This window comes from Carlito syrichta, unplaced genomic scaffold (genome assembly GCF_000164805.1).
Source record: "Carlito syrichta isolate Samal-C Ts95f unplaced genomic scaffold, Tarsius_syrichta-2.0.1 Scaffold303126, whole genome shotgun sequence".
Classification (NCBI taxonomy): domain Eukaryota; kingdom Metazoa; phylum Chordata; class Mammalia; order Primates; family Tarsiidae; genus Carlito; species Carlito syrichta.
Window position 1 is genome coordinate 70,680 of NW_007247222.1, and position 10,097 is coordinate 80,776.

Genomic DNA, 10,097 nt, shown 5'->3' on the forward strand with positions numbered 1-10,097 from the left:
GGTTGTTTTTTCCTAAATAGAACATCATGGCTTTTTTAGCTTCCTCATTTCCCTCTCCATTTATCACTTTTACTCAACATAAAGGTCTGCAAGCCACAACAACAAATAAATCTCCTTCCTCATTAAAGAAGGGGGGGATAGAATTACAAATACCTATAATTTAATATATTTCCCTAACACACAAGAAAGTTTTCAGATGGAATTCTAAGTGACATTCTATTTGCAAGAAATATTTAGCTGGAGGGGAAACAATAAACCTTTACATTCTCAAGGTGTGATGGGGATTTCTGTCTCCTACCAAGTCACCCCATCTCTGTTTCAGCATCGTTTGTGTCATAAAACTCTTCATTAGCACAATGAGAAAAGATGGCAGTGGGCTTCCTGTAAAATGATAAACTGTCGTTTCTTTCTTAGTGTGTGTAATAAGTCTGATTAATGAAAATTAACAATTTTAGAGCCTAAGAATATGTTTGCACATGTGTATGCATAAAAACATGCCCATCGATATGTATATGTACACATAAACAAGCTCACTGTTATGAACTGAATAGTGTCCCCCTTCAAATTCATATGTTGAAGTCCTGACTCCCAATATGGCTATATTTGGAGATAGTGCCAATAAGAAGACAATAAAAGTTAAGTAAGAATGTAAGGGTGGGGTCTTAATCCCAAATAACTACTAGGGACTAGTCTCTCCTCTCTCTCTCTCTCTCTCTCTCTTCTCTCCTTTACCTCCATCTCTCCCCCTGTCCCCTGTTCCCTATCCTCTCTCTCCTGTCTTTTCTCTCTACTGGTTTGGAACTTCTAGACTTCAGACTGTAAGAAGATAAATTTCTTTTGTTTAGGTCACCCAATCTGTGGTATTTCATTATGGCAGCTTTCTCAGACTAGTACACTCACAAATACCAGCACCTCATTGTTGAACATGCATTATAAGGGAATTGCTACCTCTGCCCCATCATAGAAGCATGTGGTCAAAAACATAAATTCTTAAGTTAACTTTTACAAGTGTATAACACTGATACAAATGAAATACTACCGTGTGTGTGTGTGTGTGTGTGCTGTAACATTTCAGCTGGTACTTTTAAAGTGAATAGTTCTGCAGTCTGGAAGGTTGTTCTGATGTTAAAACTATCCTTACACCTGCCCAGCCCCACTCACTGGATATACTGGGAATACCCTGACTCTTCCTCGTATTCATATTTGACAGAATCCTTGCTGGTAGGTGACTTTGGCTCTGATCAAGAAACCTGGGTCTCAAACTTGGTACAAGTGGTTTTTGATTACATAGGTGTATTGTATAGTGCTGAAACTTTTAAAACTTTCTCTTCAAGTACCTGACATCTGTGTTTGCCTTTGTCCTTTTCTACTGAGCTGGCCTCCTAGCCAGGTCTGCATGTTTGCATGATGTTCTCCTGGCAAGCTACTATTCTGCCTTGCCCTTGTGGCCGGTGTGTAGGTATTGGTCCAAATGTGGTCTGGAGGCAAATCTTGGAGTCTAGAGAATTCCTGGAAAATCAGAAGTCCCCACCAAAGTTAAAGGGTTCCAGGGTCAGCCATTATCCTTTTTCCCTGTGACCTGGGGTAAAGGGAGGGGAATTGGTTAATTTATACGAATGGAGCTTGTAATGGGCTGAATGTGTCATTATCTCAAAATTTATGTTGAAGCCCTAACACCCAATGTGATGGCATTAGGAGGTGGGGCCTTTAGGAGGTAGTGAGAACAGGGGTGTGGAGACCTCAGAGTTAAGATTAGTATCCTCATAAGAAGAGGGACTGAGAACTTGCTTGCTGTCTACTCTCTACTGTGTGAGAAGACAGCTATCTGCAAATCAGGAAGCAGGCTATTACCAGACACTGGATCTGCTAATACATTGATCCTGAACTTCTCAGTCTTCAGAAGTGCAAGAAATAAATATTTGATGTTTAAGCCACCCAGTCTATGGTATTCTGCTACAGGAAACTAAGCTGACTAAAACAGTGCTCAAATTTGAAAAAGTAGGAGTTTGTAGGACATCAGTATAGGAATTCACCTATCTTTTTTTTTTTTTGAGTTGGAGTCTCACTCTGTGGCCCAGACTGGAGTGCGATGGCCACTCCCGCCCACCGCAGCCTCGACCTACTGGGTTCCAGCGATCCTTCCACCTCAGCCTTCCGAGTAGCTGGAACTACAGGTGTGTGCTACCACACCTGGCTATTTTTTTAAATTTATTGTAGAGATGAGGTCTCGCCAAGTTGCCCAGGCAGGTCTCGAACCCACAGGCTCAGGCAATCCACAACCTCAGCCTCCCAAAGTGCGGGATTACAGGCTGAGCCACCGAGCCCGCTGTCACCTATCTTTTTTAATAATGTCCTATTGGTCTTTCAAGGTGTATTTTTATTTCAATTATCAGACTCAATCTTACCTTTCCATTCCCTTCCCTTTCGCTCATTTCTTGGTATAGCAGGGTTTAACACTGGGAGAACTGTGGACTTAGAGAAGTCATCCCATTTTGACGACTTTTTCGATTGGTCTTACGATTTGATCCCTAATTTACTCATTCAACAAATAATTGTTGAGCATCTACTATGTACCAGTTTTGGTTTTAGGCACTTAGGATATCTCATATTGAGTATGTGACAAAATACTTAGCAGGGAAAGGAAGATTGGGAGTACATGGAGAAAGAGGTGGGTTGCAATTTAAAATTGGTGATCTTTTTTAGAAGGTAGCATTTAAGCAAAGACTTGGTGGGGAGTTGGCCTTGTGGATATCTTGAAGAACATTCTAAGCAGAGGAATCATTAGTACAACAATTTTGAGAAAGGAGTGTGTCTGACATGTATAAAATATGGTAATAAGGTCACTGTAACTGGAGTGAAATGAGTAAAGTATGGAGAGTAGGAGGAAGAGAGATGGGAAAATTGAGGGGGTGTTAGGGAAGGCAGTGAGTTAGATTATGTATTGCCATGTGTAGACCATTGTAAAGATATTAGTTTTTTTTTATATATGATAACCAAATGTTGACCCTTGTGGTTGACAGTCATAGACTGACCCTTGTTTTCAAGTTGCTTTCTCTAAATTCTTACTCTCAGTGTGTAGTTGGTTTTTGGACCAGTGCATTGGATTCACCTGAAGCTGTTTAGAAGTGCAGAATCTCAGGCCTCACCCTGGCCCTACAGTGAATATAAATTTTAACTGGATTCTCATTTACATTGTAGAAGCTATGATTTGAAGTCTCTTTTACCCTTGTATGAGCGACAATCACTCTTATGTCTTAAAACTGTGAAAATGTACCACTTTTAGAGACTATGATCTGGGTGGTGAGTTGGTTATTGTCTTCCTCTGCCCTGGTGACATCACTGCTTGCATTGGTGCAGTTTGTACATCCATGGTAGACATTTGTGCTCTTTCCTCCATGGTTTGCAGGTGGGGTGGGGAGGCATGCACCCAGCCAGGGAAAATATTTTCCAGTCCCTTTTGTATCTAGATGGGACCCATTAACCTGTTCCCACCAGTAAAATATGAGTGGAAGTGAAGTATACTACTTTTGAATCAGCAATTTTAAGATGAAGATAGGACTGTCTTATTCTTTTCCCTCATCCATCAGAAAAATGCAGCTAACTCTGAGGCCATAGTGGATGGAGGAGACTCGAAATGAAAGCAGACTGGCTCCCTGAATCATCATGTGAATCACACTGAGCTATTGTGTGAGTGAGAAATAAATGTTTATTATGTAAGTCACTAAAAATTTCAGTGATAGCATTATACCAACTCAAAGACTTTTAAACTTTAAGGTGCATCAGAATTACATGGAAGGCTGAGATAAAGCATTTATTGCTTGATTCCGCCTTCAGAATTTTAGATTCTGTAGGTCTGGGGTGATACCTGAAAATGGGCCTTTCTATCAAGCTTTCTGGTAATGCTGATGTCGCTGGTGTGAGGACCACACTTTGACAACCACAGCCCTAACTAAGAAAATTTCCATGGGAGAGTAAGAAAACTGATGGCCTTTAAGGAGACATCATTAAAAAAGAATTCAATAGCTTTAGAGGTACAAGTGGTTTTTGGTTACATGGATGTATTGTATAGTGCTGAAGAAGCCTGGACTTTAAGTGAACCCATTGCCCTCATGAATGCATGTTGTACAGATAAGTAATTTTTCATCCCTCATTCCTCTCCCACTCTACTGTCCTCTGAGTCTCCAGCATTTATTGTATCATTCTATATGCCTTTCTGGACCCATAACTTAGCTTCTAATTATAAGTGAAAATATGTGGCATTTGGTTTTCTTCAGTTAGGATAATACAAGTTGCTGCAAAAGACATTATTTTATTCTTTTTTATGGTCAAATATATTTTTCATATATACCACATTTTCTTTATCCACTAATCAGTGATAGGCACTTAGGGTGATTTTATATCTTTGCAATTGTAAATTGTGTTGCAACAAACATATGAGTGCAGTTGTCTTCTTTATGTAATTACTTATTTTCCTTTGGTAGATACCCAAGAGTGGGATTTCTGGATCAAATGATAGATCTATTTTTATATTTTTGAGAAATCTGAGGATGCATCATTGACTGAAAAATGTGAAATTAAAATAAAGCTAACTTAGGCCCAGCAGGGACCATTTTAGTGCTACTATATTGGCTACGTCTCCCTGATGCTGCCATGTTCAGTATAAAAAATGAATATGCAGAGGAAAATTGAAATTCATTAAACTTAACGTTGGAGGGATGATTTAACTGATATTGGCATTTCTGCTTTTTTAATCACTTCAACTTTTCTTCTGTTCTTTTCCTAAAAGAGAAAGCAGTTGATTTATGACCCTCAAAAGCTCTTAGCCTAGGGTAACCTTGTTTGCCTCAGTGGGAATATGGCTGAGTCACTGGGACAAGAAGCCAAGAGGATCCTCTGCCTCTCAGAGGATGTGAGGGACATGCAGTGTCTTCTCCTAGCCTGACTGTCAATAAATTATGCAGACATTTTACCATCACTTAATACTATAGTATAAGTTTAAGGATTTTTTTTGCTGTCTCCATTGGAATAGGCTGAAATGAATTAACTTGATAACTTAGAAAAACTTGCTTCAGTTTTGGAAGGAGTCAGTGTAGGTTTTTCCAGTTTGGACTTAATCCTTATAAGGTGCTTCATGTAAATTAAGTCTTGGAATTCTTCAGAGAAATTTGTAATTTTATAACTCCTCTCATCCAAAGTGCTATTATTAAATTATCATTCTGGATCGCTTCACTGACAGCTCTACTTCTTAAAATAGAGATCAGCTATATTCCTGGACACTGGCATCAAACAGCTGACTTAGAAATTCCGGCTTCCAAATGGTCGCTAGTTTCTAACTACTATTTTTCTACTTTCTAAGTTCTCTTGATTTGTTTTAGAGGACGTGACACATGTTTCTTCTCTAAATATCTTTGTGCTCAGTACCTATACATAATGAGTACCATTTTCATTTGCTTTTTTTCATGTTAATTGGTGCTCAGACCCCCTTTCCTGCGTGGGGTGTTTTTGTAGCTTTAAATCCCACTGTGATGTTACTGGCAGGTTTGGAATGGGCTTGCTCTGACATTGGCAACGCCCTCAGAAGACCTGAGATAAAACCTGGCTATATCTCACCTTGGGAAATACTAAAGAGGATGGCTATCTTCCTTTCTGTTTCTTCCTCTCTGCCTACAACATTCATTTACTGCTTACTCTATGCCGGGCTCTTGTGGTCCATTAGTGCACAATGTGGACAAAGTTATGGACCGTATATTCTAGTGGATGACAGAGACAATGAAACATTAAGCAGAGAAATAGAGATCAAAGACTACTAAGTGTCCTGAAGAAAATAGAGTACTGTGGTAGAGACATGCTGAAGTAGGGCAGTCTAGTTGATAGGAGAGATCATGGAAGTCTTACTTGAGAAGGTAGTATCTGAGCTGATCCCTTGATTATAAAGTGGCCATGTGAGCATCTGAGGGAAGAGGTTTCAGACAGAAGAAAGGGCAAGTGTGAAGACTATGAGGTGGGGGCCATTGGCATACGTGTGGAATAACAAGGAGGCCATTGTGGCTGCAGTCTAGTCAACAAGAATGGGAAGTGACATTGTCTGTTGAAGTCAGTTCTGGCAGAAGCAATATTACATTGGCCTTATAAATTGACAAATTCCTTTGATTCATAATTTCAGTCAGAATCTTGGTAGCTGAAAGGACTGAATTTTTTCATATTATTTTTGCTCATACAACCTGCTTAATTAATAGTTAATTTCCTAAATGCTGCTCTGTTTTTATTAGTGGGTGCTTTGAGAGAAAACCCTTTTAATTTTGGTACCAGCATTCTGGTACCAGATCTGTGCTTCTCTCTCTTTTCTGTCTTGAGGACAAAGGAGGAGTTAACTTAGGGGCAGTAAGGTAAATGGTACTGTGTTGGGCAGCCACTCAAAATTGTCTATATTAGGACTATGGGGTTTGAAGGAAGCTGACAAGAACATTCCAGGTATAGCAAAAGGAGTAGAGATTTCTTTAGGAGAATTTTCTAGTTGTCAAATGCAAAGCATTTAACATTTTTATGGTTCTAAAAAATGCCTCTAGAGCTAATTTGGAAATAATTTGAGTTTTCTAATGACACAGGATATAGTGACATCAGAATGGGATTTAGAATCAGGAGATTCTAAATTTTGATTTAGAGTCAATTAAGATTACTGCATCACTTCTTAGCAGATGGACACAATCGTTCCTATGTACAATGTACACTGTAGCTTGGGGGTTAAGAGCCCATTTTTTGTCTCCAAATGGATCTCCCAGTTACTAACTGTGTCATCTGGGTAAAGTAACAAAAACTCTCAGTGGCCCTGTTTTCTTACCTGTAAAATGGTATCACGGTGTTGAAAGGATTAAATTAGATAATTCAAGTAATGCTCATAGCACAATGTACTAGGTCACAGTAAATATTAGTTGTTATTACCATTATTGGTGCTTACTTTATGCTACTTACTATGCAAAGCATTTAATTTTTATTTTTAATTCCCAAAAAATTTGCCAGAGCAATTCATATGCATAGTAAAAGCCAAAGTGCTATCAGGCATATAAAAACAACAAGAACAGTAACAACAAAAGTATTTTGTCCCATGCTACCACACTTAAGTTCACACCTAAGAAACAATCATTTTCAATGTTTAAAGTTTTTTCTTTTGACTTTTATTTCTGTATATCTAAATGTTGTCCAATATTTTGGGGCATTTTATCCATTATTGATTTTTGTGTTGGTAGGTCTGCTTTATGTCTTTCCTTTTACTTCTCCACTTCTACTCCATCCAATGTGGACAGATTTCAACATAGTTGTACCAATATTATTACTATACGCAGATCACCCCTGCTCATGTGAGTTTTATAATAGCACAGGATATATTGAAACAACATGAGATTTAGAATCAGAAGACTTTTCTGCACCACTTCTTAGCAAGTACTTCATCCTGTAGTGATGGACACTGCTATTCCAGCACTTACCCTCCATCCAATATTGTTATATTCCAACATAGCTACATTGATATTATTACTGTATACTGCCTAGCCAAATATTATTGCTCTTTCTTTCTTTTTACCCTAATATCTTTGCTCCCCTGGAGCTGGATAATCTCTCGTCCTCTTGTGTACATTTCTCTCTTGTTTTAGTGTGTTTGGTTTTCTATGGTTAATTTTTCATAAGCCATGGAATTATGTTTTTTTAAAAGATCAAACATATACCAGTTAACCCATCAGGGACATATTTCTGGCATTCTTGGTCCTTCTTTTTAATCTTGACCTGGCTTTTCTTTGGACCTGTTACACAAGTGTTGTCTAGGACACTCCACCTGTCTCTGTTTCTTAAATCCAATGCCTTTTCTTTGGTTTGATTAAGCACATCATATAACACTTTCCTGAAACATTGCATAAGAAATGATTTTGAGATGCTGACCACCTAAAAAGGTTTTAATTTTACCTTCACATGTAATTGATCTCTTGGCCAGGTAGAGAATCTTAAGTTGAAAATAATTATTCTCATAATATTTTTAAAAATTTTATTACATTTTAATTGTGCTCTCTGTCTCTTAAACTAATACACTATGCACATACCTATATCTCAATGTATCAGTGAAATGAAACCACATATGCTGTTTGCTTTGTGATCTTATTATTTTCTTTCTTCCTTTTAGCTTGGATACCTGACCCTCTCACCTACTAATTTTGAAGTTGTTTGTTGTTTTTATTCCTCTATTGTCTTCTAACTTTGCTGCTCTTTTGGAGTCGTGTTGACAGGTCTTATCCACTTCTTTGTTGTTTGTAGTCTGTGATTTATTATCTAAATTTTCTTTTTACACCTAGCGTTCTGAAATTCATTATAATGTGGCTTGCTGGCTGGGCTCGGTGTCTCAGCACTTTGGGAGGCCGAGGCAAGTGGATTGTCTGAGCCCGAGAGTTTGGGACCCACCAGGGCAACTTGGCGAGACCTCTTCTCTACAATACATAAAAATTAGCCGGGCGTGATAGCGCGCGCCTGTAACTCCGGCTACTGAGACGGAAGGATCGCTGGAGCCCAGAAGGTCGAGGCTGTGGTGGCCGGGAGCATGCCACTGCACTCCAGTCTGGGTGACAGAGTGAGAATCCAACTCAAAAAAAAAAGTGACTTGCTGTGACTTTTGTTTTGTTCTGTGTCAATTCATTGGGCCAAGCATTTGGTGGGCACCTCACCTCTGAAAATTCCTGTTCTTTAGTTCTAGAAATTCTTCCTATAATCTGTCTTTTGATAATTTCCTCCCATCTGTTTTCCATTCTGTTTTGGTTTTGTCCTGGACCTCCTATAAGTTAGTGGTTGGTATTCTGAACATTCTTCTCTTTTTCAATTTTTAAAAAAGTTTCTATAACTATTTTATTTGTTTTTCCCCCTTTTGGAAGAACTTATTAACTTTATCTTTCAATCTTTTCAACACATTTTTGTATTTTCTCACTTTATATTCAATTTTTAGAAAGCATTATTTTTTGTATGAACTCAATAACTTTTTATTTCTCTGACTATTAAAATATTTTTTAGATTTTTTTACTTGTACTCTGTTTTCTTTTTTCTTTTTTGAATTTTACAATCTTCATTCTTTTGTTTTTCTTGGTTTTTATCATTCACTTTGGAGGCTTTCCTCAAATAGCTGCTGATCTTGTTTCTACTTCCTTATTTAAAAGTAAGGCACTCTAAATTCAAAAAGATTATAAATGCCTAGTGTTGGTAATGATGTGGAGAAACAGGAATTGCCTTAGATTTTTTTGGGAAGAGCAAAAATTGGCACAAAATCACTAGGAAAATTAGCTTGCACATAAATTTGGAAACATACATAAGCTATGACCCTTCTCCCTTTAGGTAAAGTCCCGATAGAGATGCTTGCACATGTGCGTGAAGAGAAAAAACAATGCCCAAAGCCCCCCAAAAGTCACAATACATAGAAAATGGAAGCAAGTGAGCTGTCCATCTAGAGTAGAATAAAAAAATCTGTTCTTACAAGGGAACATTACATAACAATGAAAAGAATAGATTATAGTCTCCTATAACAACATGAATAAATCTCACAAATATAATGTTGAACAAGAGAGACTTGAAACAAAATAATACATCATAGATGTCTATTATGTTTACATAGGTATTTCCTATGTGATATTTCATCAAATAATTTCATTTGTCCTTGGCACTGTTATGTATGTTATATTTTGCAGTAGAAAATTGTTTTAAAAAAGAACAAGAAACTAAAACATATAGCTGCAAATTCTATATGCATAATCGAAGCTGGTCAATTTGTAGCCCTCACTGAAGATTGAATGAGCAGGGATCTGAAAGTTTCTTCAGAGGACCCCTACATATTAATCTGTTAGTCTTTTTCTTTTTCTTTGGAACTATTCAATTATTCCAGAGAACAATCTACCAATTATTTCTTGGGGTAGTATTTGCCTGTGTGGCAGCATTCCTAAGGCAGAATGTAGAACATAGTTGGTTGTGGGACTTATTCGTATGCCAACTTTAAACTCAATCTGCAATTTTCAGTAGGGTGCCTCCCTCACCCTAATACCCCAGTCCTCCCTGTGTTTGGAATGTTCATGGTTCAA